Genomic DNA, 19,001 nt, shown 5'->3' on the forward strand with positions numbered 1-19,001 from the left:
GGTCATTCATTCAAGATAGTAAAAGTTTGAAAGTTATGAAGAACAAAAGCAAGCAAAGTCTAATCAATGGCACAAGTACATCAAAAGTCAATGAGGTGGACATATTTGTAGACATTTGACTTCTCCCTTAAGAAGGTTGGACATCTCAAAAAAATCAAAATCCTATAAGATAACATTGCTACTAAACTAAGAGGTAATGCTGAGACTAGTGATGATGAGCTTCTAGGAAGTAAATACACTAGAAATAAAACCAAAGGCTCGGGAAATGAAGGCCTACATCGAGATGATAGCAATGCTATTGTACGTGTTATAGAGTAGCATGTATCATCTAGTTGAAGGGGTGAATGAATAGAAGCGACTCCATAGATGGTGCTACACAAGAGGAATATGTACAAATATTCATGTCTTGTAATAAGGAGAATTCAGAATATCTTAAACCTTGGGGTTTTGAAATATATTGAGATTTGATAACCGATAACTTATTCAGCCACTTTTTTTGCATTTATTTGCCCATGAATGCAAAATATCTAATAGTAACCAGTAAATTTTTTACGAGGGATACTAATTTCCAGGAAGGGGAATGTAGTTGCATGTAGTTGTGCCCTCGTCGCATGTAGTTGCATGGGTGAAGGGACTCGTGGCTTGGCTGTCATCCGATGTGGGTTCTACTCGGATTGACTGGAGCGCCGTCTTTAATTCCTTGCTACTCGACGTGCTGCGTCTTTCCCATCGTGGAAACAAAAACAAGCCAATGATCTCGTAATCATACGCCGCTGCCGGTTGACCGATCTCCGCCATCATCGGCTTCTTTGACTCGTGATGCAGCCACACTGCATCCACATTAACTCAGAGAGATGGTGTAGATAAACTCTTAAAGATAGTTACGCCAATGATGTCGTCGCTGCTCCTAGTTTTCCCTTCAATGTCTCCCTCGGCCAGCTTGGATTATCCTCTTGCTCTTATGTTCCCCTCTTGCTTCTACTACTTTGTATGACTAAGCAACTAGTAGCAAATAAGTAGATGCAAATCACTTGATAACCTAGATTCTCCCATTGCTTAGCACCCATATTGTCTAGGTGCTTTGCACCAGGGTTTGAATTTTGCAACGCTTCAAAATCTAACATTGAACCTAGAAACTCTACTTAATATATTTTGGGAGATCTTGCAAACCTTTTGTGTGTGTGTGTGTGTGCGCGCGCGCATGCGTGCACATGCAAAATCTACTTAATCTATTTTGGGAGATCTTGCAATCCTTTGGTGTGTGCGTGTGTGCGTGCACATGCATAATCTACTTTAAGTTGAGAGTTAGAAAATGTAAAACATAGTAAAAAACATTTAAGGATGGGACCCATTATCTTTTTCCATAGCCAATGAATTTATTTTAGTTAGCTACAATGTGATACCCACCAAAGAGAAGCCTACTTGTGTCGATCAACATTAATTAAAATATTTCAAGGAATAATCGAGGTGTGCAAAAGCTCATACCATATTTACATTTTCAACCTCTTTTTGAAACTATGGATAAGCCTTCCTAGAGCTCATGTACTCAACTTATGATAAGAGAAAACTATTCAATGGAGTTGAGTTGCATTGATAACATATGAATAATAATCTGTCCTTCCCCCCTCCCTCCCCCTCCCTCCCCCTCTCTCTCTCTCGCAAAAATAGTTCATAACATAAAATTTGTGCCTAGATTGGTGATTATATTTCTAAAGTTTTTCTAAAATTGTCTAGATGTTAATTATGTATTCTATAACCTCTCTCTCTCTCTCTCTCTCTCTCTCTCTCTCTCTCTCTCTCTCTCTCTCTCTAATATTATAACATAAAGTTGAAGTAGAGGCTTTCTCTAGATCTTTAATGCCAGACAAGCACAACACTCTACTTCATGGGAAGTAGCATCAAACCTCACGAGATCACTCAAAACTATATATATATATATATGGTGTGGATTCAATATACGAGATTATTCAAATACCATTTTTATACATGTTTTATATGCAAAAGAGTGCCATATAAAATGGTTATTTGTAGATTAAATAAAAATGGGATCATTTTATTCAAGAAAAATCGAAAGGGTATTTATAAATAGGCCTTAAACACATGTGATATAGAAGGCACACGTATAGTGAATCCACAGATACTAAAGCAAATAAGGAATAATAAACTCTATATCATAGAAGTTAGGTTATAAGGCCTACCTACTTTGTTGCTTTCTTCCTATACAAGAGCAAGAAGAAGGGACAACCTTAGTTACCTACTCTAAATCATATCAATTATTTGTTGAAGAGCTAGTTGTAAGGTAGCTCTTCAAAGGACTAGCTATAAGGTAAATTTGCAAAGAATGAGAAGTATCTATATGGTAGTTCTAGATAGAAGATGGAGAAAATAAAAACTACCTATAATGTGTTTTTGGTAGTTGTAGAGGCGATCAACCGTCGAGACCCACGGATTGCTTATTATTTCAAGCGTTCCAAGCCGAGCACTAATGGCTACCTCTCACATAGTCGATGTACCATCCATATCTACGGGTGTAGTGAGCTTACCTCCATGCCTGATCGAGTTATCTCACTACAAGAGAAAGGCCCTATAGACACGCACTGTACACGTGAAAAAGCAGGCGCGTTTATAAGCGTGTGTATCAACGCATCTATTCATGCTAGTATAAAAAACGCGTCTATATATCCCTGCTGATAAACACGCTTATAGATGCGAAAATAAACGCACATATTTTTCATTTCTCATAAAGTCCCTAAATATGACCAAACCTCTTAACAGCTAGTATTTGTTTGAATAGGGCATGATTGGATGTATATACGACATAATTACACCTGGATCATATGCTAGAACATGATATACATGTATAGGAACATACGGACATGATATACATGTATAGGGCATATACATGCATAGGACATGATATATATTACCAACTTTACTTCTTTCCGAGTAATACAAATATACATCCAATCATTCAAAGCTAATTACATATATGTGATTTCATGCCCTATATACATCCAATCGTGCCCTATACAAATGTGATTGGATAGGGCATGATGATTGGATGTATATATAGATCAAAGGTTGACTTGTGCATTTGCAATATATATATATATAAAGAGAGAGAGAGAGAGAGAGAGAACTGATCAATACACTCAGATGTCTCATTTGTTGTGCATTTAACCTAGCCATGCATGCCAATTCATAGCATGAGTAGATTGATATAAATTAGTTGGCTTGTGCATATGCAAGCTATTCCAATCATGTCAAGGTGCACTTATAGCTCACATATAATTTTAGATAAGGTGGACCACATGTAACCAATGTGCACATGTCCTCTTTTCATCATCTTTAGCCAGTGTGTCCACTTGTTGGTGACTAATACCAACAAGCCAACTACAAATCTCTTATCTATGAAATGTATAAGTAAATTAACTTGGTTAATTTGATGAGGCCAAGTTTTCCTTTCATGGACAGTGTGGTTGGCTATATTCTACTTCAAGGTTATAGGAACTTGCAAAAGTTAATGGAGCATCCTAAAAATGACGATACTTTAATTACTATATCAAGTCACTTCATGTACATATCTTTGATTGATTGATGGATAATATGCCTTTCTCTATCTCTTTCATGTACACCTTCATTGCATTATCTCTCTTTAGCTAAAAACCATTCGTGCTTTATCCACCTATTGATACTTGCATGCACTTGTAAGTGGGATGGTCTAGTAAGTCACTACATATGTGCCAATTGACTTGCCAATGTGTTATCTCTTATCCTCAAGATTTGTTATATATGTCACCACATAGGTCAATTGATTCCCTAAATGCATGCATTGATTCCTTAAATTGTTCCTGCGTGTTTGTAAGCACGTGTAACAGGAATTATCTGCGCATATATACACGCAATTATACGCGCTTACAGACGTGCCACGCAAGTATAGAATTTTTTTTAAAAGTTGTGGCTTTCTTTTCAAACCTGTGCTTTCCTGCATTTTTGCACGTTTTCTGCAGTTTGAGCTCGACATCACTACTCGTGTCTATCTATCAATTCATGAAGACAATGAGGCAAGGAAATAAGAGTAAAAAGAGGACAGGAGGAAAGAAGAGCCAAACAGTAAAGAACAAGAGCCAAACAGCAAGGAAGAGAACAAGATTCAAGCAACTTACCAAGGGAAGGGAGAAGGAGGACAAGGAGCTTACAACCTAGCTGCCACCCGTTGGAACAAGCAAAGAAGGTGAGTTATTCTTCTCTCTCTCAATCTTGTTTGCTTTCTCTGTTTGTTTGTCTCTCTCTTCTCTCTGTTCACATGCTGGATCTTGTCATCTATAGAGGTTTTTTAGCTTTGTTTTTAAAGCAAGTTTGAAAAGAAATGGCAATGACTCCTTGGCGCAAGGAGTGAAAAGAGACCAAGAAGAGAGCAGCGAAAAAAATGACAAGTCGCCAGCATGCAGAGGCATGACGTATCCAGATGGCAACCATGGGATCGTCGCATTATGGATCGGGTGGCAGGGAGTCATGGGAGGCTGAGTTTGTAAGTATTATTTGATTTCTTTTTTTAAATTAAATTTTGTAATTTGTTTCACTTCATTATGTGGTGTGTTCTAATACGTTGTATGTTCAAATTGTTTTGTAGTATCATATCATTGGTAGGATGCCTACTCCTAGAGAGGTAGGCTACCATCGAGGTCATAACCGGGCGTTGTCGTATTTCTGCGCATTCGAGGTGTGAAAACCACCCAAAAGTTGTGCATGAGATTTGTTACTTTGTACATACTTTGACGTAGACGTTGTGCTTTGCTTTGCTTGAACATTTTTCTTTCAGTTGGTTCATGTTCAATTTTACAGAAGAGACAAGCGCTGTTTGGGATGAATCTGATATTTGGTATAAACAAATTAGAAGGAGAATGGGTTCTAGATCTGCAATGAGTATGGTTTTTTCGAGCTTCACAAGTTGTTTGCTTATGCTGAAGATGCAAATGGTATCAACAAGGGAGTTTAAGAAGACCAGTGAATTTTCAGATGAACATGAGGCTCATGTGTTGTCCTTGATCATGGAACCACTGCTTGCCAAAATCCATTAGCACTATTGTTCGTGTACTCAGCTGAGTGGATTTTACAGAACAGAAAAGTTTGAACCTCTGACATGCATTCAATATGCTTACACACACATGTGATGCTGAAATTGTGCTTTTCTTCCGAGTGGGAACACTTTCGATTGAGGTTCTTTGGCATTACAGCCCACGGCTACTTTGGGGCTACTCTTCCTTGGTGCTTTTCTGATTCTAGAGGGAAGCTAACTTGAGAGGAAACAAAAGGGGAAAAGAAAACACGAAAGAAAGAGGAAAAAGAGGGGATTTTTGAAAAGCTAAAGAAGGAGGGAAAAGGAAGCGTATGGGACAGAAAAAGAAGGGGAAGCTAATCTGGGAGAAAGAAAAGGGGAACAGAGCATTGGGAGATCTACGAGGAGTTCGGAGAAGAGGGGACAATTCTGGCTGGTTATCACTATGACCTTAACTTCCTTACTATTCATGGTCGATGCAGGTTTCCGGGCTTTTTCATCTGGACAAAAAATGGGCAGAAACTGGAAGTCAGTGTGCCTCCTGGTTGCCTTCTCATTCAAGCTGGCAAGCAGATTGAATGGCTTACTGGAGGCGTTTGTATGGCTGGGATGCATGAGGTGGTTGTGAGCAAGAGGACGCTGTCTGCAGTTCAATCTGCTGCCCAAGCTGGTAGAAGCTTATGGAGGGTCTCATCAACGGTTTTTGGGCTTATTGCATCAGATGCTATTCTACAACCTTTGGGTCATTTTGCTGATACATCAGATGCGCACAAATATCCAGCAATATGTGCTGGTGATTATGTAAAGGCAAAGCTTGCACTAATTAATTTAAAAGCAAGGTGAAAATTTACTGAAGAGGTGAATAGAAAAACAAAGGCTGCGATGGCTCAGAACAATCAGGAAATTCATGGAGAAGCTGTGATGTAGGCCGCTTGATGCAGAAAGAGAGGATCAGATCAACTGAATGATCTCGCAAACTCTGATTATAGAAGAGAGACGCTAAGGGTATGTTGCATATATTTCATATATATCGTTGTCTACTGTGGAGCGCAAGTAGGAAGACTGACACAGACAGAGAAAGCAGCGAAAGCTAGTCTTGTCCGAGAACTCAGGTCGAGGCTATAACAATCAGATATTTATATATATATCTCTCTCAGACACTTGTGAGGTCATCACCGTACATAACTACCCACAGTTTCGTGATAGCAGAGATATCATCGCCCTCGCACAAACAAGATCTGGGAAGACAGTAGCTTTCACACTGCCAATTCTTCAGGCTTTGCTTGACAAGAGATTTACAATGGGAGTAGGAGACAATGGAGCATATGATAGGGAGGAGACGTGCTATGCCAGCCTAGTCGAGTGGAAATATACCCAGCACTGAAGACCCAAGGAATCTCATGTCGGAGTATAAAAAGCAAGCCGTTTTTAAATGGAAGGTTGACCTTCAGTGAATTCTGGGTTGTGTTTCCCTTCTGGGTTCCCCACATTCTCTGAGCATGAAAATTATGATGTTGATGTTACACACATACTCTCTCTCTCTCTTTTCATTAAACACACACACTCGCACACACACACTCTCTGATAAAGGCAGTCAAATCAATCTCAAGCAAAAGCAAGAAATTCTACATGCTGGCTGAATTGAAACCTTCAAAGGAGCTCACTGGTGGGGCTTGGTACACAGATAACCAGTTTGATTCAGAGTTTATAAGTGTCCTGAAGCTGCATTGTGTGGAGTTAGTATTGAAACAAGGTTTGACATCCACCATAATACATGCATGTGGATCTGTTGGAGTTGAAAGGCTTCTCACAAACTAAGCGGTTTATCAGATGAACATGACAAATTGCAGAAGAAGATAATGGTGTAGTTCATGTGTATAAAAAGCTTTTTGAGAGAAAGGAGCGAGCTTTTGACAGCTTTGCAAGTTGTCATGCTGAGCGTCGGGCACCTCGAATTCCAAGTGTTTGAAAAGCTCTGGGACATGGATTGTGACCTTTAACGGCTGAAAGAACTGAAAGGCAACATTCATCAATGAAGACCATACTCTTGGAAATTTTCTTTGAAATGTATATATGATCTATGCATTCGAGAGACTACTCGGATTTCTTCATCTTGAATCTTGAAACTCTTATTGACAGAAATAAAACAGAGTCCTGACATTATTTTCTCATCTTGTTTATTCATCTGTTCGATCTTCTAGCCTGAAATTTATCAAGGACTTCTGTGGTTGCGACATTGCTTTCACAAACCCTTCGACATCTTTGGTGAACCCGACATGAAAGCGTCGCAGAAATTTCAGGATGGGAGATACTTCAGCCTCTATTTCAGCTTCTTCTACAGTTCCAGCTGCCTCTACTTCAGCTCCATCAATGACTGCTGCGTCAAGTACTTCAACGGAGGATCTAAAACAGATTTTGCAGAATATGTCCATGTATATGCAGCTCCAAAATCAGCAAACACAATTGTATATGCAGCAGCAAGAACAATTGCATCAACAGCAGTTGTCTCAACAAAGGCAACTCTATTCAGAGCAGGAGAATGCAAACAGCGCGACTAAGGCTATTGAAGTAGTTGAGAGTGAGAAGAAGCTATTTGATGGGCGTAATGTTTCAGCATATTTGAAGACATATGAGATCAAGATGGGGTTTTTTGGAGTTCCTGCTGGACTTATGAGTAAGTACTTTCTTCGTCTTGTCACACCTGCTTTGAGGACAAAAGTGACTGATCTTTTTATTCAAAATACACATTGGCAAGATTTTAAGAAGGCTCTAAAAGAAGAATACTTCCTTGAGGACTTTGGTATGGCTACTCGGCGGTCATTCCGAGAGTGGGTCTACATGCCAAACAAACGTCTTGCTGCTTCGGAGTTGATTCGAGAATTCGAAGAGAGGTATAGTCAACTTGATGCCATTGAACAAAGAGCATTGGATGTTGAAAAGGTTGAGCTTTTCTTGCAAGCTGCAGATCCTGCTCTTCAAGAAGAATTGGGTGAGCTTCTTGAAGATCGTACGAAGCCTATGGGTCTTAAAACTGATTGGCAGGATGCTCAGGATGCAGTCTCGACTTTGACCAAGAGGAGGATATGGAAGACTCGCCTACAGAATGGTTCCATGACACCTACACTATCATCTGCTCCTATGCCTATTTCTATCCCTGTTATTTCTTCTCCTCCTCAGCCAGTTTCTTGGCCTATGCCAGTGCCTACTGTTTCTACTTCACCTATTCCTCCTGTTCCACGACCGATGCCTACACCTTCTGCTCCAAAACCATCCGCTCCATCGGTGCCTACCTCTCTTGATGACATAATCAAAGGCATCACAGATTTGACACTTGAGTCAGTCAAAGCGGAGTTAGTGGGAAAGTTGAAGGAGCAGTTTGCTTCAACTGTGCCTACTACTTCTTCTAGTGCTCCTACTGCACCTAGGAGTGCTCCTACTGCACCTAGGAGAGATCGGAGATGTATTTGGTGTGATAGTACGGACCATCAGCATTGCAGGGATTGTGACTCTTTCCAAGATGCAAGGAGGCAGAATTTGGTATATTGGGGGCAAGATGGTAAGATTTGGTTGACTGAGACAGGAGCTCCACTTGCTACCAACTTTGGTAAAGGTGGAATGAAGAAGTTAGTGGAGGACATGGCTACGCGTACTTCTTCTGTGACAGCTAGAGGTGATGCTTCTGCATATGGAGTACAGATTGAAAAGGGATCAGAGACTCAGTCCGCACTATGGACTTATGCTATGGAGACTGCAAACAAGGGGAAAATTCAGCAAACTGTTTTGACTAGTGCAGGCTCTAGCATCAGATCAGAGATAGGTTGGGACTCGCCTGTTGACAGGTACTCTATTTATGCTTATTTGGCTAAATCTCATGGTGCAGATGTACTTGTTGAGGAGAAACGTAAGAGGGATGAAGAAAATCCAAGTGCAGCTAAGAAGACTAGAGGGGGTGAGTTTGTTTCTCCACCTATTGCAGGACCGTCTTCAAGACCAGGGCCAGATCGACAGATGGAGGATGCTCAAAAGAGAGAAAAGAGGCAAGAGCCTAGAGAGAGAAAGCAGCCAGGATTTAGATTGATGTCCGATATTGAGACATCTACAGACATGAAGAAAATCTTTAATGATAAGATACTTGGCAGTGAGGTGACTTTCACTATTTCTGAGATTTTGGGCATCTCAAAAAGAGAGTTTCAGGATCAGTTTCAGGAGGTCTTGAAGAGGAAAAGACATGCATTGTCTACCACTGATACACAGGGAGTTTTGATTGGGGAGTTGGATGAGGATGAGGATGAGGTTATGGTTGATAATGCTTCTGTTTTTCCGCAGGTAGAGAAGAGGGTTCAGCCTATGCATTATGCTGAAATTGATGAGCCTGTTTTGATACCGCGTAGTCACTTTTCGCGGAGCCATTGGGCTAGGGCAACTATAGAGACGATGGTAAAGATTGGAGAGAAACAGGTGCCTTATGTTGCATTGGTTGATCATGGTTCAGAGATTAATCTCATAGTTCGTGGAGTTTATGAGAGTAACATATGGCCTATGGATGTAGAGCATGGGTGGCGTATGAGAGCCGCCAATAACACTGCAGGTGATTTATATGCTGCTTGCCCTAGTGTCAGGGTTTCTATTGGTGATGTAGAGGAGGATTTTCATTTCTTTGTGCAGGATTCATGCTCTTATCCCATAATTCTTGGACAGCCATTCATTACAGAGATGCGCATGGAAACAAAGGTCATGGATGATGGATCTGTTTATGCACGGATTCGCAGTAAAGATGGTATGAGAGCAGTTCAGTTTATGACTGTATGTGTGAACCATGTTAGAAACAGGGATACTCTCAGAGATGCACCTTTACCCACTGTGAGGGATTCGAGTTTTCATTAGGTACCGTCGTTTCGCGAGACGACGGTGGTACAGAGGAGAGGAGATTGGAGTTCTCGCCTCCTGGCAGCAGTGTTTTCTTCTCTGGTTATGTTGGGATTTCAGCAAATAGTTCAATGAGTTATCAGAAGACTTCTAGGTTGTCTAGAGCTGCCATACAGTATATATGCAGGAAGGAGAAAAATTTGAAAAATGTAGGAATTTTTTAGGATGATGAGCACATAGATGGGATGTATGACAATGTGATTTGTGCAGATACGATGACAGAGATGGGAGATATTCTGAAAACTGATATGCTGAATTGTCATGGTAATGTATTAGTGCAGTCCCTGGACATGTTTCATGAAATTGCAGATTTTATGTCACAGATTGAGTCAGAGGCTGAGGTAACTCAGCAAAGAGTGTTGAGTGCTGAAGAAATTCAGCAAACAGAGTTTCCAGCTGGTCATGATCAGCTTTCAGAGAGACAGAGGGCTGAAAATTTTCAACCAACAAAGTTTACTGCTAAAATATTTCAGCATTCAGAGTTTGGGGCTGTTTCTATGCAGTCCATAGAGCAGAGGGCTGAGAATATTCAGCCATTGGAGTGCAAAATTGCTGATTTACAGCAAGGTTTATGTAATGCAGAAGAGCATAATGAAGCCAGGGTTGACACGAAATACAAAACTGTGGATAAGAACGTGAAGCCGGTTGCTGTACCGCTTCCACCTGACAGTGATCAGCAAATAGAGAGGGTTACTAAACAGCAAATTTTGAGGAATCCGGAGCATATTGGTCATAAATTTTCAGCAGAGACTCTTGCTGAATTGAAAATTGGAAATGGTGATTTCTTGCTACCCATAGAGAAGCAATCCTTTCAGGATATGCTTGAGCATCATGGAAGGGGATTTGCTTTTGTCCCACATGAGATTGGATGTGTGAATCCTGATATTGTTGCTCCTATGGTCATTTTTACTATTCCTCATGTCCCATGGAATCTCCGACCTATTCTAGTGCCTAAAGCACACTTGCCAAAGCTGATTGATTTATTGAATGAGAAAATCAGGATGGGAATCCTTGAGCCTTCATCTGCACCATACTCAAACAGGTGGTTTACAGTTCCAAAGAAGAATGGTACTCTTCGATTTATTCAGGACATGCAGCCAGTGAACAGAGTTACTATCAGGAATGTTGGTATAGGTCCAGTTGTGGATGAGTTTGCAGAGGCATTTGCTGGACGTGCCATCTATTCTTTGGGTGATTTGTATTCAAGATATGATCAGTTTCAGCTAGCTTTGGAAAGCAGGGACATAACCACCATGAGAACTCCTATTGGGCTTGTTAGGATGTGTACCTTGCCTCAAGGCGCCACTAATTATGTTGCGCATATGATGAATGCCATGCATAAGGTCCTTCGTGATTATATACCTCAGCTTACTATGCTTTTCTTGGATGATGTGCCCATTAAGGGGTGTGCAAAAGAAGAGAAGAATGAGAGCCTAAATGAGCACGGATGCAGATACTTTGTGGCTGATCATATTTCAGCATGTGAGAAGATTTTGGCCAGGTTAGAAGAAGTGAACTTGACACTTTCAGGGCAAAAATCTGTTTTCGGAGTGAATGAGGTTGTTATTGTTGGGCATATGTGTGGATATTATGGCAGGAAACCCTCACCTGATAAGGTGAATGCTATAGGTAAGATTGCAGAGTATTGTTCTACCACTTCAGAGATACGGAGATTCATTGGTGCTTGTGTGTTTTATATGATTTGGATACCTCATTTTGCACACATTGCAGATTGTTTGTATCAGCTGCCTCGAAAGGGGCAGAAATTCTATTGGGATGAGAGCCACACTAAAGCCATGCGGAAATTGAAGAAGTTATTGCAGAATGCTCCTACTCTCAGAAAAGCGGATTATAATTGTGATAGGCCTATTGTATTGACAGTTGACACTAGTCCAATTGGCATAGGTTGGGCTGTGGGTCAAGATGATGCAGATGGAAATAGGTATGCTATTCGGTTTGGGGCGAAAGTCCTAAACGAGAGACAGAGGAGATATCCGCAAATCAAGAGGGAGTTATTGGGGATTGTCACGGCTCTCAAATGTGACAAGGAGTACTTTATTGGAGCTTCAGTTGTGGTAGAGACAGATTGCTTGCCATTGATTGGTATGATCACGAGTTGCTCTACTCCGGATATAGCCATGTTGAGATGGATTGCATACATCAAGTCATTAGATCCGGAATTGAAACACATAGCAGGGAAGGATAATCCAGTGGCAGATATGTTGTCTAGAGCCAGATATGATGATGAGGAGACTCTACTTGCAGAAGAGGATGATGCAGAAATTTCAGCCACTATGGTTGATCATGTTTGTCATGTCTATGATATTGTGGCTTTCACAGAAGAACTCTATGTTGGAGATTGGTTTAAGATTGGCAGGTACCTTAGTACACTAAGCAAAAGAGATGAATGGACAGATGAAGAGTTCAAGAAGATCAGAAGGAAAGCCTATGGTTATTTTCTCAAGGACGGATTTCTTTGGAAGCATCCGAAGAAAAGAGGCGGATTACCTTTGCGGGTTGTCTGCGATAGAGAGACACAGTTACAGGTGATGAGGGAGTTTCATGAGAGTCCTTGGGCTGGTCACAGAGGAGTATGGGCTACTTATGAGAAAATCAAGGAGAAATATTGGTGGAAAGGCATGTACAGAGATGTTTCTCACTTTGTTGAGACTTGCAGAGACTGCCAGATGTATTCAGTAGTGCGTCATAGGGATGAGCTTCATCCGACCTATCCGCTATGCATTCATTATAAGTGGGTAGTTGATTTGGTTACCATGCCTATGGGTCTATGGCAGATGAGATACATTGTTTTGGCTAGAGAGGATCTTACCAATCATGTTGAGGGTAGATCTTTGAGAACGAAGACCACTAGTGCAGTGTGTAAATTCTTATTGGAGGAAATTTTCTGCAGGTATGGTTGTGTGGGTAAGATCACTGCGGATCGTGGTGAATTGGATGCAAATGAAGCTAGGGAGTTTTTCTCTCAGGTAAGAATCAAGTTGGCTCTAACCACAGCATATAATCCAGAGGGAAATGGAAAAAGTGAAAGAGGGCATCCGCCGATAGTGAAAGCATTAGCCAAAGCATGCAGAGGACGGATTGGAGAATGGCCGAGACTTCTACCATTTGCTTTATGGGCTGATCGTACGACTCATAGTGTTACCACAGGATATATGCCTGCAGAGTTGATGTATGGTCAGAAACCTGTTATGCCGATTGAGACTTGTGCTTTGACTTGGTCAGTTCTACCTTGGCAGGAGGATTTGACGAGAGAAGAGCTCTTAGCTCTTCGGATTCGACAGTTGGAGAGGAGACCTGAGGATATTCAGCTAGCTATTGACAGGTTGAAGGTTGCTAGACTAAGAAATAAGGACAGGTTTGACAGCAGGCATCGCTTGCGGCCTAGAGCAATAGAAGAGGGAGATTGGGTTTTGGTCTTTGATAGCAGCCTTGAAAATCAGCATACTGCACTTCGGAAGATGGTGAAAAGATGGTTTGGGCCATACATAGTCAGACATGTTTTTGATAATGCAACATATGAGCTGACAGAATTGGATGGAACAGTGCTTAGAGTGCCTATTGCTGGAAAAAGAATCAAGATTTTCAAGAAAAGGGATGATGAGGACTATGCATTGGAAGAATTTTCAAGAGAAGAGCAACGACAAGAAACTCCAATGGAAGAGACAGATGATATGGCAGATAATCTTGTTGATCTACCGGAAATGCATAACGAAGAGATTGATCTGTTTGTAGATCTTGATGATAACGATCATGGGTAGTTGGCCCATCCGGAGGATGCACAGGATTAGAGGGGGTGGATGTCGTATTGCTGCGGATTCGAGGTGTGAAAACCACCCAAAAGTTGTGCATGAGATTTGTTACTTTGTACATACTTTGACGTAGACGTTGTGCTTTGCTTTGCTTGAACTTTTTTCTTTCAGTTGGTTCATGTTCAATTTTTACAGAAGAGACAAGCGCCATTTGGGATTGAATCTGATATTTGGTATAAACAAATTAGAAGGAGAATGGGTTCTAGATCTGCAATGAGTATGGTTTTTCCGAGCTTCACAAGTTGTTTGCTTATGCTGAAGATGCAAATGGTATCAACAAGGGAGTTTAAGAAGACCAGTGAATTTTCAGATGAACATGAGGCTCATGTGTTGTCCTTGATCATGGAACCACTGCTTGCCAAAATCCATTAGCACTATTGTTCGTGTACTCAGCTGAGTGGATTTTACAGAACAGAAAAGTTTGAACCTTTGACATGCATTCAATATGCTTACACACACATGTGATGCTGAAATTGTGCTTTTCTTCCGAGTGGGAACACTTTCGATTGAGGTTCTTTGGCATTACAGCCCGCGGCTACTTTGGGGCTACTCTTCCTTGGTGCTTTTCTGATTCTAGAGGGAAGATAATTTGAGAGGAAACAAAAGGGGAAAAGAAAACACGAAAGAAAGAGGAAAAAGAGGGGATTTTTGAAAAGCTAAAGAAGGAGGGAAAAGGAAGCGTATGGGACAGAAAAAGAAGGGGAAGCTAATCTGGGAGAAAGAAAAGGGGAACAGAGCATTGGGAGATCTACGAGGAGTTCGGAGAAGAGGGGACAATTCTAGCTGGTTATCACTATGACCTTAACTTCCTTACTATTCATGGTCGATGCAGGTTTCCGGGATTTTTCATATGAACAAAAAATGGGTAGAAACTGGAAGTCAATGTGCCTCCTGGTTGCCTTCTCATTCAAGCTGGCAAGCAGATTGAATGGCTTACTGGAGGCGTTTGTATGGCTGGGATGCATGAGGTGGTTGTGAGCAAGAGGACGCTGTCTGTAGTTCAATCTGCTGCCCAAGCTGGTAGAAGCTTATGGAGGGTCTCATCAACGGTTTTTGGGCTTATTGCATCAGATGCTATTCTACAACCTTTGGGTCATTTTGCTGATACATCAGATGCACACAAATATCCGGCAATATGTGCTGGTGATTATGTAAAGGTAGAGCTTGCACTAATTAATTTAAAAGCAATGTGAAAATTTACTGAAGAGGTGAATAGAAAAACAAAGGCTGCGATGGCTCAGAACAATCAGGAAATTCATGGAGGAGCTGTGATGTAGGCCGCTTGATGCGAAAAGAGAGGATCAGATCAACTGAATGATCTCGCAAACTCCGATTATAGAAGAGAGACGCTAAGGGCATGTTGCATATATTTTATATATATCGTTGTCTACTGTGGAGCGCAAGTAGGAAGACTGACACAGACAGAGAAAGCAGCGAAAGCTGGTCTTGTCCGAGAACTCAGGTCGAGGCTATAACAATCACATATTTATATATATATCTCTCTCAGACACTTGTGAGGTCATCACCGTACATAACTACCCGCAGTTTCGTGATAGCAGAGATATCATCGCCCTCGCACAAACAAGATCTGGGAAGACAGCAGCTTTCACACTGCTAATTCTTCAGGCTTTGCTCGATAAGAGATTTACAATGGGAGCAGGAGACAATGGAGCATATGATAGGGAGGAGACGTGCTATGCTAGCCTAGTCGAGTGGAAATATACCCAGCACTGAAGACCCAAGGAATCTCATGTCGGAGTATAAAAAGCAAGCCGTTTTTAAATGGAAGGTTGACCTTCAGTGAATTCTGGGTTGCGTTTCCCTTCCGGGTTCCCCACATTCTCTGAGCATGAAAATTATGATGTTGATGTTACACACACTCTCTCTCTCTCTCTTTTCATTAAACACACACACTCGCACACACACACTCTCTGATAAAGGCAGTCAAATCAATCTCAAGCAAAAGCAAGAAATTCTACATGCTGGCTGAATTGAAACCTTCAAAGGAGCTCACTGGTGGGGCTTGGTACACAGATAACCAGTTTGATTCAGAGTTTATAAGTGTCCTGAAGCTGCATTGTGTGGAGTTAGTATTGAAACAAGGTTTGACATCCACCATAATACATGCATGTGGATCTGTTGGAGTTGAAAGGCTTCTCACAAACTAAGCGGTTTATCAGATGAACATGACAAATTGCAGAAGAAGATAATGGTGTAGTTCATGTGTATAAAAAGCTTTTTGAGAGAAAGGAGTGAGCTTTTGACAGCTTTGCAAGTTGTCATGCTGAGCGTCGGGCACCTCGAATTCCAAGTGTTTGAAAAGCTCTGGGACATGGATTGTGACCTTTAACGGCTGAAAGAATTGAAAGGCAATATTCATCAATGAAGACCATACTCTTGGAAATTTTCTTTGAAATGTATATATGATCTATGCATTCGAGAGGCTGCTCGGATTTCTTCATCTTGAATCTTGAAACTCTTATTGACAAAAATAAAACAGAGTCCTGACATTATTTTCTCATCTTGTTTATTCATCTGTTCGATCTTCTAGCCTGAAATTTATCAAGGACTTCTGTGGTTGCGACATTGCTTTCACAAACCCTTCGACAGCGTCCACTTGGCAGCATTTCTACGAGCTAGGAGGGACTCATCACGGAGGAGCAATATAATCGCGCCATGAGGATTCCACCACCAGAAGAGGTATGTTTTATTTTTTACATGAAAAGTATAGATAACTCTAATTTATTGTTTGTAATGGTATTTATATACCTTAATCCTTTGTATAGGCGAACCCTGATCCAGTTGAGGATAGAGAAGGGGGGACTAGCAGTAGCGGTGGCGGCAACAGTAGCGGCATAGGCAGCGGTGGTGGTAGCGATGATGATGCCTCTTCTGAGGAGATATAGAGGAGCCCCATGCATGCATGCCTCCCCTTGGCTCTTCAAGCGAGCTCCATCCTCAAGCTCCCCGCTCCAAGCTCCATTTCTGCAACAAGACAAGGGAAAACAAGAGAAGAGAATAAGAGAAGAAAATAGAAGAAGATGGAGAGCTTCTCCTCCCCGGTCCCTCACCCTAACACACTCACTCCCTCACACTCTCAGATTCCCTCTCTCAAGCACAAGCTCAAGCAAGCAAGAATAAGAAGAAGAAGAAGAAGAGGAGAGCCACTTTTGGCCACACACAAGAATGAGCTTCTCATTCACTTTTCAACTTTATATACAAAACCATAAATCCCTTTTGGGCGAGCATCCCCTTATGTCCTTTTTTACATGGCCAGGCCCTTTGTCCCATTGTCCTTCTATCTTCCTAGCTTCTTTCCTACTGCCCACCCACCTTTACAAATTGCACGGGTGAGAGCCCGACACTCTTAAAATAAATCATGGTGTGCCTTACGCTTTTTTACAAAAGTACAGACTCTTGCTTTTTCTCGTGCGCCTTTTTCCTTGATTTAGAACTTTTCTGCACTTCTTGTGTTTCGAGATTCTTCTTGGCACGCCTTTGTCTTCTATTTCACTTTTGCCTTGGCCTTGTCTTCTACTTTAGATTTTTTGGCTTTTCCACATTTTTTGTTTGAGGGTTAACATTACCCCCTCCTAGACGAGTGCCAGTCCCATGGCACTCATCATCGTAGGTAGCAGGCTTTGGCATGCACTAAAGACGTGGGTGGAAGGGATAGGTGTGATTTTCCGTGGATGAGTTTTGGTGGTGGGGCAGATGAAGGTCGTTTGCGGCATGTGGTTGGTGGTTGGCTAGTGGTAGGGTTAGTGAAGTTAGTGATAGGGCTAGTTGTTGTTGGGAGTTGCACTCCTGGGTTGGCACAAGTGTTGGTGTTCTAGATATTCTATGGCGGCCGACAATTCCTGGTGGGCTTGCACAATGATAAAGGATAAGAATTCAGAGTTTTTTATCGAGGGCGAATGACACTCTCGTTGGAGTCTTCAATACCTGCAATTGAGAACCTCTCATATGTGGTCTCTCTCTAGGAATAGTGCTAGTCTTCTTATCATGTGCAAGATGTAGTTTGATTAGTATGGGAGACAGATCAAACTCTAAGCAAGCTGAGAGTATTGTCCAGCACTTGACAACCCAAAATGTGTATATATTTTGGTGCAGATATTATGTGAGTGCTCGTGCATACTTAGATATTATGTAGTTAGAAGACCGCGGGTCTGGTTCCTCATAACAACGTGTGGATGAAGCAAAGTTGTCCATGTTGAGGAGAAGTATATATGAAGGTGTATGAGACATCCTTTGCATTGTGATAGCACGATGTAGCATAATTGAACACATTGACACCAAAATTTTAGAATGTAGTAGCTATTGGGCTTGCTCGATTAGTACCGTGTACTTTTCATGGCCATTCATGCAATGCTTACCATGGTTTATTGCAATGATACTAAGATGGAGTGCAAAAATTAATCATGCAATTGGGTCAGGGTGACAGGTCTAACCATAGGCAAGACAAGCTCCCTAGGTATGTCCTGCCCTTGATGTGCCCTGAACGATTGTGGGGGATGTGTAGAGGGCTAGGGGACTAGGGATGGAGCGAGCCAACCAAGGTCACTGGGTGTACCTAATTTAAGGATCCCTAGGTGTCGTGTTGTGATTGTGAGTGCTTTTATTCTTTTCTTTCTTTTCTTTTCTTTTCTTTTTTTCAAAGAATGGCTTGAGTACAACCATTGCAATACATTGAGGCTATCAACTTTTCAATGGGTTGGGAAATGTGGAGATTCGAAGGCTCAAGAAATGGATATTACAGCAATGATTGTGCCCTAGCCTCATTGTTAGAGAAATAATTATTGAGATGGAGAGATACACTGGAGATTTCACAAAACTTCTTTGTATGTGCGATGTTGGTACAGTTGAGGTAACGGCTGCCATAAGTTTCAGGTATAGAGTTTAACCCAGAAAGAGAGAGTGTCCCATTGATCATGCTTTGGGCCATGCGATGTGGTAATTGGCAAGGATGATTTTTGCTTCCGGTAGTGAGGCTTCTGCCATGTCTCTTCGTGAGGTTGATGGTCTTGCGATGACTTCAACCCCAACCACTTTCGTTCAAAGACCTATGCCGTCCTACATTCACTTGACTATTCATGAGAGTATATGCAAATCACATGCACCAATTATGATAAACATATGCAACACAAAAAGATATTACTTCATCTAAATCCTATAGTGTGGACTGC

The sequence above is a fragment of the Lygodium microphyllum genome, chromosome 28, assembly GCF_053477565.2.
Source record: "Lygodium microphyllum isolate KBCC chromosome 28, Lygodium_microphyllum_v1.1.10, whole genome shotgun sequence".
Lineage (NCBI taxonomy): Eukaryota > Viridiplantae > Streptophyta > Polypodiopsida > Schizaeales > Lygodiaceae > Lygodium > Lygodium microphyllum.